This window comes from Salvelinus sp. IW2-2015, linkage group LG33 (genome assembly GCF_002910315.2).
Source record: "Salvelinus sp. IW2-2015 linkage group LG33, ASM291031v2, whole genome shotgun sequence".
NCBI lineage: Eukaryota > Metazoa > Chordata > Actinopteri > Salmoniformes > Salmonidae > Salvelinus > Salvelinus sp. IW2-2015.
Genome location: NC_036872.1, coordinates 13,117,747 through 13,128,697, shown reverse-complemented (window position 1 = coordinate 13,128,697; position 10,951 = coordinate 13,117,747).

The following is a 10,951-nucleotide window of genomic DNA, read 5'->3' as shown; positions in this document are numbered from 1 at the left end:
GGTATGCAGGGTGGTTTATGCTGAATGTGAACCTCTGCCACTTTTTCATCATCGAATGAGCAAGGCAGAGGAAATACTAGGACCTCTGAGCAATTTTTTCCTGAGGGGAAACTGGAATTAAAGCCCTTACATCTAAGGAGAAATGGATGAACACTGTTCTCCCCAAAATAGTGTTATTCTCTAAAAGCCCCACAGTCCAACAGAGGCAAATTCTACTGTAGTTTACAGACTGACTTGCTTATGGTTTCCTGCACTTTTAACCCTCCACAAACTGTATACACTTATGTGTAGCCTGCTATTTAGGTAAGTTTTGTTTCTTGACCTTTAAAGGGCAATCCGCCATTGGAACAATAACGCTTGTGTTTTGGTAAAGGCTAAGGAATAAGCCTGTAAAAATGGAACCACTTTGAAACTCGTGGACAGCTCAAGGACTGACCATCCATGAAATCAACATTCTAGTTTTAACCATGTCTGAGGCTATACAGGGTTTGTTTACATTGAACTTGTTTATAAACATTTGCGTAAAACAAGCTGATATTTTGGGTTGTGATGAGGTACGACAGTTGAACCATGCTCATGAAGCATCTATGTTATATTCTTCAAGAATCAATGGGTATACAGAGTCCAAAAATGTATGTAGCAACTGTAAATGTCCCCTTTAAATGTCAATATTACTTGTGACTACTGGTAAATTCTTCAAGTTTGGGTAATAGAGTGAGAAAAGCAGAGAGTGTTATTTGTGTGACTGATCACAAATGGGTTTGTATGTATGTACGTGTTATATCTAATGACCAAAAACTCCACCACCACGTTACCTGTGTGAACAGAAGAGTGCATAATTTTGAGTGTTTATGTCCCACAGAAGTGTGTATTTGTGCACCTAGTTTTACTGTTCTTGTACCCACCATCTCGTGGTTTTATAAATTATTTGTTTTATACTGCTTAATTTGGATGTCCTATCTGTGTGATCCTGGGTCTGAACGAAAGATCTCAGAAAGCAGCAACACTTTCATTCATTTGATTAACTGGTTCCTGATACTGTGTGATCTTTTAAGTTGTGTTTACCCAGCACCATAAAAGCACCGGATCCTGTCTAATGCAATGGGGTGATAGGACGGACAAGCAAGAGCTAAGAGGACCTCCGTGAACAAGCCAACCCCAGATCTGGAAAATAGTAGCTTTTCTTCACATTTATGTGCAGTGCACTCAAAACATGATGGTTTATGTGTACAGTAGTTTGTCTGTCTGTCTGTTAGTCATAGTTTGTCCTTTTGCTGTTATTATGCATACCAAAGAGACAAACCTACTTGTAATTACAATATATTGAATACATTGTCTAATGTGTATATAGTAGGCTACAGAGTACTAAAAATAAATGTATTTTTTCAGTTATACAATATGCTGTAAAGCCAGGAAATAAGACATTACAAGACAAATGTAATAAGCCTAGCCTATACTAGGCAACTGTGAAGTAGAGAAGTGTCTCACAAGGACATTTGGACTGACACATCAAACTTTCCTTTTTAAATTGCATAATGTACAAACTATACAGAGCAATAAACTTAAGTCTAGGCACAATAAATATACACTGAACAAAATATAAATGCAACATGTAAAGTGTTGGTCCTATGTTTCATGAGCTGAAATAAAAGATCACAGAAATGTTCCAAAAGCACAAAAAGCTTATTTCTCGCAAACGTTGTGCACAAATTTGTTTACATCCCTGTTAGTGAGCATTTCACCTTTGCCAAGATAATCCATCCATATGACAAGTGTGGCATATCAAGAAGATGATTAAACAGCATGGTCATTACACAGGTGCACCTTGTGCTGGGGACAATGAAAGGACACTCTAAAATGTGTGGTTTTGTCACAACACAATGCCACAGAAGTTTTGAGGGAGTGTGCAATTGGCACGCTGACTGAAGGAATGTCTACCAGAGCTGTTGCCAGAGAATTGAATGTTAATTTCTCTACCATAAGCAACATCGTTTTAGAGAATTTGGCAGTACGTCCAACTGGCCTCCCAACCGCAGACCACGTGTAACTACACCAGCCCAGGACCTCCACATCTGGCTTCTTCACCTGTGGGATTGTCTGAGACCAGCCACCCAGACAGCTGAGGAAACTGTGGGCTTTCACAATCAAAGAATTTCTGCACAAACCTTCGATGTCCACTGGCACACTGGAAAAGTGTGCTCTTCACGGCTTAATCCCAGTTTCAACTGTACTGGGCAGATGTCAATGCTGTGAACAGAGTGCCCCATGGTGGCTGTGGGATTATGGTATGGGCAAGCATAAACTACAGACAATGAACAAATTTGCATTTTATCAATGGCATTTTGAATGCACAGAGATTCCATGACGAGATCCTGAGGCCCATTGTCATGCCATTCATCCGCCGCCATCACCTCGTTTCAGGATGATAATACACTGCTCAGGGGGCCTCCCGAGTGGCGCAGTGGTCTAAGGCACTGCATCGCAGTGCTATCTGTGCCACCAGAGATTCTGGGTTCGAGCCCAGGCTCTGTTGCAGACGGCCGCGACCGGGAGGCCCATGGGGCGGCGCACAATTGGCCCAGCGTCGTCCGGGTTGGGGAGGTTTCCTGCCGGTCTCATCGCGCACTAGTGACTCCTGTGGCGGGCCGGGCGCAGTGCACGCTGACCAGGTCGCCAGGGGTACAGTGTTTCCTCCGACACATTGATGTGGCTGGCTTCCGGGTCGGATGTGCATTGTGTCAAGAAGCAGTGCGGCTTGGTTGGGTTGTGTTTCGGAGGACGCATGGCTCTCGACCTTCGCCTCTCCCGAGTCCGTACAGGAGTTGCAGCGATGAGACAAGACTGTAACTACTACAAATTGGATACCACGAAATTGGGGAGAAAAAAAGGGGTAAAATAATAAATATAAAATAAAAAAGATAGTACATGTCGCAAAGATCTGTACACAATTCCTGGAAGCTGAAAATGTCCCTGTTCTTCCATGGCCTGCATACTCACCAGACATGTCACCCATTGAGCAAGCTTGGGACGCTCTGGATTGACGTGTACGGCAGCATGTTCCAGTTCCCGCCAATATCCAGCAACTTTGCACAGCCATAGATGAGTGGGACAACATTCCACAGGCCACAATCAACATCCTGATCAACTCTCTGCGAAGGAGATGTCACGCTGCATGAAGCAAATGGTGGTCACACTAGATACGAACTGGTTTCCTGATCCACGCCCCAACCTTTTTTAAAGGTATCTGTGACCAACAGGCAAGAGGCCCGCGGGCATACATATACCCGTAGTATATTCACTGTCTAGGCACACTAGGTAAGACCTGGGCGGACCACCCCCTGTATTTTGGTTAGCGCACCAGGTGGTGCTAAATTAGGTAAGTAGTGGGGGTATATGTTGAGGTATATGTGGGATCCAGTGCCTTGCCTGTAATGGTCTTCACGGACCATAATCCTTTAGTGTTCTTGAAGCAAATGTACAATCAGAACCGCCGCTTTTTGCGGTGGGCTCTGATTGTACAAGGATATAATGTACAGATAGCCTATGTGAAGGGCTCAGCAAATGTGGTTGCCGACGCTCTATCACGGGTTTACTAACTGGGGATGCGATATGGTTTTTGTTATTACAAACTGTATGTTTGCATTTTTTGTGGTGGGCGTGTTACGTTCCCCAGTTTCTGTGTTGTAGTTTGTGTTTCAGGAGATGGCTTCCTGAATTCTCCCCAAGCAGCTGATTGGTCAGCCCCGAATTGATGATTGGAGAGCTGACCCCGCCCCCTCGTCAGGAGACAGGTGTCTTCAATTAGATTCCTTCTGAAGCTATTTAAGCCAGTGTTCTGTTGCTCAGAGGAGAGAATGCAGAGAGGGATGATTGCAGAGAGGGATGATTGCAGAGAGGGATGATTGTACTTTTTGGAGAAATGTCCACTGGTCTGATGAAACAAAAACAGAACTGTTTGGCCATAATGGAAAAAGGGGGAGGCATGCAAACTGAAGAACACCATCCCAACCATGAAGCACGGGGGTGGCAGCATCATGTTGTGGGGGTGCTTTGGAAGGCTACTCGAAACGTTTGACCCAAGTTAAACATTTTAAAGGCAATGCTACCAAATACTAATTGAGTATATGTAAACTTCTGACCCACTGGGAATGTGATGAATAAAATAAAAGCTGAAATAAATCATTCTCTCTACTATTATTCTGACATTTCACATTCTTAAAATAAAGTGGTGATCCTAACTGACCTAAGACAGGGAATTTTTACTAGGATTAAATGTCAGTAATTGTGAAACTGAGTTTATTAAATGTATTTGGCTATGAATTGCAAAAATCACTGAAGCTAGAGACTTATATTTCCCTCACTAACTTTAAACATCAGCTATCTGAGCAGCTAACCGATCGCTGCAGCTGTACATAGTCCATCCAATCTACCTACCTCATCCCCATATTTTTTAAATGTAATTTTCTGCTCTTTTGCACACCAGTATCTCTACTTGCACATCATCATCTGCTCATTTATCACTCCACTGTTAATCTGCTAAATTGTAATTACTTCGCTATTATGGCCTATTTATTGCCTACGCCATTTGCACACACTGTATATAGACTTTCTTTTTTCGATTGTGTTATTGACTGTACGCTTGTTTATTCCATGTGTAACTCTGTGTTGTTGGTGTCGCACTGCTTTGCTTTATCTTGGCCAGGTCGCAGTTGTAAATGAGAACTTGTTCTCAACTAGTTTACCTGGTTAAATAAAGGTGAAATAAAAAAACACCAGGGCTTAGCGAAAAAGTACTTTCTGTACCCTACTTTGTCATCAGGCCTACGTTGGCCTATGTACTGCTCGATTTTTCATATAATTGATCATAATGGATATTTTAGACCAGTCTTGTAACTAAAAGTACATTATTATGCACAGACAAGTGTCAACTTTCACCAACAGGCGACGCTGCACTACAATAAATGGTGATGGGGTTGGGGACTCAAAGCAGCAACTTGTTTCAGAGTGGTTGTGAGACGTTCATCTCTGCTATACTGTGTAGGCCTACACTGTAGGCGGTGTAGGTCAAGTGTTTCACCAGCACGCGGCTCTATTTTGCGTCATTGTGCCTAAGAATAATCGTCACCAATAAATCACAGTTCAAACTTGTAGTGTGTGTTATTATAGTTTTTACCTAGTCTGTAGATTACCATGCATTTTCAAGGAACCGCTAACAGACAACCCTCATCTGCAACTGGCCTGGATGTATTCACAAGTTGATCCTGACATGAAGCAACATAGGCAGAGTGTGAATTATTTTTATGGGCCTAATAATAAAGACATAATTTAAACGGTAAAAATGAATTACCTTTTAATGTGGCATGAACACAACCAGTTGATATTTTCATCTGATTGTCAAACAAATCACTTCAAAAAGTAGGCTACCTGTGCATGTTCGTCCACTCCAAAATAATTCCAGCATTCAAACTGCATGTATACTGGTGCCATTTGATGAATGGAAATAGACATCTGTTACAAAAGACCAAAATGTGTGCCTAATCACAATCAGAAATTTCCATTGATTAGGCCTACATTAATTGATTAACCTTGCTGACAAATGTACTTTTTTTGTAGCCTGAAAATACGGGACACCTGAAATGGGGCTGATACCGTGCTGGGGAAAACGGGATGGTCACCATAACACACTGTCAATTTACTAGGCTACAATGTGTATTATTACAATGAACTTCAAATAGGCCCGTGATGTAGTGGTAAAAAATATATAGGTGGGTAAACTCTGATTGCCGGTCCAGGTAAAAAAATAAAAAATAAATTATGCTCCCTATACTTTCAATACATTCTTCTAAAAAAGGTGGGTAAACGGCGTTTTCTTGCGTTTACCCTCCACTAGGCCTACCCCACTGCCGGTAGCCTACCCTCTCAGCCGAGGCAATTTTACACACATGAACACACACAGAACAGGTAGCCTACATTCAATATAATACATGAATTGAATCAAAACATGTTCTAGTTCATGAGTTGTCCATAATTAATGAGTTAATGTTTGGAGTCTTCACAGATAATGTAATATAAAACACTACATTTTCCCCCCTTACATTAATAACATTTATGACATTGTTATTTGTCATTATTAAGCATTTAACAATTTAATGTTAACGTTTAACTTAAACCATGTACGAATCATGGTTCTTGGAGATCTCTGAAAATGCACTCCAAGTGTAACTATGCCTAAGCAAACATATTATTATGTTTCGTCGTGAAAACAGTTCTAACCGAAAGAGTCACCTTATAGGACTACTGTCATTAACGTAGACTTGTTGGATGGATTGGATGCGAATTGGTTTATAGCTGTATGCTAGTTGTCTAGTGATATTGTCGACCATCATCAGCTGATCCAGTAAAGAAAAAAATTATTGATAGAAAATAATAAAGCTGAATAAATGGTATACTACTTCCGGCCACGGATGGCACAGATAACACCAGTACCTACCCGCGCGTAACTGAAAAACAAAGCATTGAGCGCTCTAAACAGCTGACTGACAAACGAAAACAACGATACATCAACGGATAGATCTAATGCATTGGAATAAAGGCTATTTGTTTTATCAAGGACGCATGGCAAAACAAATAGCGAAAATAAGGAAGTACAAAGGAAAAGCTATGCATGAAGGAACTCAGCTGAGGCCGAAATTCAGCACTGCCACATAGAAATAAATGGTTTAAACCATGACAGAGAGGTGGGGCTATTCGTTTAATTTGGAAACGTTTATTTTCCTATTTTCCACTGTAAAACATATTTACCACTACATTTTAAACAAATAGGAGAATGGTTAAATTAGCATTAGTTAGAGACCCCCCAAAGTTGGACTTTTGCTACATTTAGGGGAGCTAACGTCTCATTCGGGGGGAGCTAATCCCCCTGGCTCCCCCGTAATTCGCACCCTGAATATAGGCCTATTTCAGCACAGGATGGGCAGAGGAACAGCAGTCCGTCCACAAGAACAACTTGGTTTTAGGCGTAAACGAAATTTGGAGGTGTGATCAGTGTCAGAATCTCTATTCTGAATATTGTCTTCTTACTTCCATCCTTGGTCCCAGATATTATATAATAAATCCAAGCCTTTGTCCCAGATTGGTATCAGGATTACACTATGGCTGCATTTAGACAGGCATGCTCTTCTCCTATGCATAAAAGTAGGACCAGAATTCACGCTGAGAACTTTCAGCCAGTTAGGACCAATTTCCTACTCTGAGACGCTTAATAACTACGGGCCCAGATATTAGACCAGCACTCCTACTCTGAGACGCTTAAAAACTACGGGCCCAGATATTAGATCAACACTCCTACTCTGAGACGCTTAATAACTACGGGCCCAGATATTAGATCAGCACTCCTACTCTGAGACGCTTAATAACTACGGGCCCAGATATTAGAATCAAGCACTCCTACTCTGAGACGCTTAATAACTACGGGCCCAGATATTAGACCAGCACTCCTACTCTGAGACGCTTAATAACTACGGGCCCAGATATTAGACCAGCCACACTCAACTACTTCCATCATGAAACTTTTAGACATCTTCAGTTAGCATAGTGTCTTCAGATACAGTATCTAGTTAATGATTTGATGGACAGTTTCACCCCAAATGGTTTTGGTGATAATAAACCTTTACCCATTGTTTTCTTGCAGGTAGCTCAATGTCCAGTCTGCCAGGGGAAAATAACTGTTTTGAAACAGACATCAGATTACACCCCAATAATGTTAATTTCCTCCCCCCTAACCCACACATTTTCATGCCTGTGAACCATGAATATGCAGAGAGAGGTGTATTTTGCTTTTCTACTTTGTTAACTCCTTATGGCTGCAGGGGCAGTATTGAGTAGCTTGGATGAAAGGTGCACAGAGGTGCCCAGAGTAAACGGCCTGCTCCTCAGTCATAGTTGCTATAATGCAGATTAGGAGTATTAGTATTGGATAGAAAACACTCTGAAGTTTCTAAAACTGTTTGAATTATGTCTGTGAGTATAACATAACTCATATGGCAGGCAAAAACCTGAGAAGTTCCACTTCCTGTTTTGATTTTTTCGGAGGCTGGTAGATTTTCAACCAAGATCCCATTGAAATTACAGCGAGATATGGATGAGTTTCACTTCCTACGGCTTCCACTAGATGTCAACAGTCAATAGAACTTTGTCTGATGACTTCAATTGAAGGGGCGAAGGAGACAGGATGATTCACCACTGCCATGAGGTGACCACCATTGAACACGCGCGTTCACGTGAGAGGCAGCTCCGTTCCATCGCTCAACTGAAGTCAATGTAATTCCTGGTTGGAACTTTATCAAGATGTATGTTAACAACATTCTAAAGATTGATTCAATACATCGTTTGACATGTTCTACTGACTGTTACGCGAACTTTTGGATATTTCGTCACTATAGTGGACGCGCTTTGTGACCTGGAATTGTTTACCAAACGCGCTAAACAAAGTAGCTAATTGGACATAAATAACGGACATTATCGAACAAATCAAGCATTTATTGTGGACCTGGGATTCCTAGGACTGCATTCTGATGAAGTTCATCAAAGGTAAGGAAACATTTATCATGTATTTTCTGTTTTCTGTTGACTCCAACATGCGGCTAATTTTACTATTGTCTGAGCTCCGTCTGCTGTTTCCGTAATGTTTTTTGAAATCTGACACAGCGGTTGCATTAAGGAGAGTATATCTATAATTCCATGTGTATAACTTGTATTATCATCTACATTTATGATGAGTATTTCTGTTGAAACGATGTGGCTATGCACATCATTGGATGTTTTGGAATAGTGAATGTAACGCCCAATGTAACTCAGATTTTTTTATATAAATATGAACTTTATCAAACAAAACATGCATGTTATTGTTAACATGAAGTCCTATGAGTGTCATCTGATGAAGATCATCAAAGGTTAGTGATTCATTTTAGCTATATTTTAGCTTTTTGTGACTCTATCTTTTGCTGGAAAATGTGGATGTTATGTGTGTGTGTTTGTGCTAACATAATCGTTATGTAGTGCTTTACGCTGAAAATCATATTTAAAATCGGACACTTTGGTGGATTAACAACAAGATTATCTTTAAAATGGTATAAGACACATGTATGTCTGAGAAATTTTAATTATGAGATTTCTTGTTGAAAATGGCGCCTGCACTTTCACTGGCTGTTTCATATCATCCCGTTAGCGATTGCAGCCATAAGAGTTTAAAAACAAGTGTATCTTTAATTTCTATGTAAAACATGTATCTTTCATCAAAGTTTATGATGATATTTATGTTATTTGACGTGGCTCTCTGCAATTTTCTCGGATATTTTGAGGCATTTCTGACATGCGCCAATGTAAACTGAGGTTTTTGGATATAAATATGAACGAATCGAACAAAACATATATGTATTGTGAACATGAAGTCCTATGAGATGTCATCTGATGAAGATCATCAAAGTAGAGTGGGATTCATTTTATCTCTATATTCTGCTTTTTGTGACTCCTGTCTTTGCTGAAAAAAGACTGTTTGTCTGTGCTTTTGCGTGACTAACATAATCGTTTTGGTGCTTTCGCAGAAAAGCCTATTGAAATGGACACTTTGTGGGATTAACAACAAGATTACCTTTAAAATGGTATAAAATACATGTATGTTTGAGGAATTTAATTATGAGATTTCTGTGTTTGAATTTGCGCCTGCACTTTCACTGCTGTTGTCATATCGACCATTAACGGGATTGCAGCCATAATAATTTTTAAGGAACGGAATGGGAATGGATGGATGGACCTAACCAAGGCGAAAATAACCTCTAAGGGTACAAGTACATACAGTGGGGAGAACAAGTATTTGATACACTGCCGATTTTGAGGTTTTCCTACTACAACTATGTAAGGTCTGTAATTTTATCAAAGGTACACTTCAACTGTGAGAGACGGAATCTAAAACAAAAATCCAGAAAATCACATTGTTAAATTTTTAAGTAATTAATTTGCATTTATTGCATTACATAAGTATTTGATACATCAGAAAAGCAGATCTTAATTTGGTACAGAAACCTCTGTTTGCAAATACACAGATCAAACGGTTCCTGTAGTTCTTGACCAGGTTGCACACACTGCAGCAGGATTTGGCCCACTCCTCCATACAGACCTTCTCCAAATCCTTCAGGTTCGGTGCTGGCGCTGGGCAATACGGACTTTCAGCTCCTCCAAAGATTTTCTATTGGGTTCAGGTCTGGAGACTGGCTAGGCCACTCCAGGACCGTAGATGTTCTTACGGAGCCACTCCTTAGTTGCCCTGGCTGTATGTTCTGGGTGTTGTCATCTGGAAGACCCAGCACGACCCATCTTCAATGCTCTTACTGAGGAAGGAGGTTGTTGCAAGATCTCGCTATACATGGCCCAATCCATCCTCCCCTCAATACGGTGCAGTCGTCCTGTCCCCTTGCAGAAAAGCATCCCCAAAGAATGTGTTTCCACCTCCATGCTTCACGGTTGGGATGGTGTTCTTGGGGTTGTACTCATCCTTCTTCTTCCTCCAAACACGGCGAGTGGAGTTTAGACCAAAAAGCTCTATTTTTGTCTCATCAGACCACATGACTTCTCCCATTCCTCCTCTGGATCATCCAGATGGTCATTGGCAAACTTCAGACGGCCTGGACATGCGCTGGCTTGAGCAGGGGGTCCTTGCATGCCTGCAGGATTTTAATCCATGACGGGTAGTGTGTTACTAATGGTTTTCTTTGAGACTGTGTCCAGCTCTCTCAGGTCATTGGCAGGTCCTGCCCATGTAGTTCTGGCTGATCCTCACCTTCCTCATGATCATTGATGCCCCACGAGGTGAGATCTTGCATGGAGCCCCAGACCGAGGGTGATTGACCGCATCTTGAACTTCTTCCATTTCTAATAATTGCGCCAACAGTTGTGC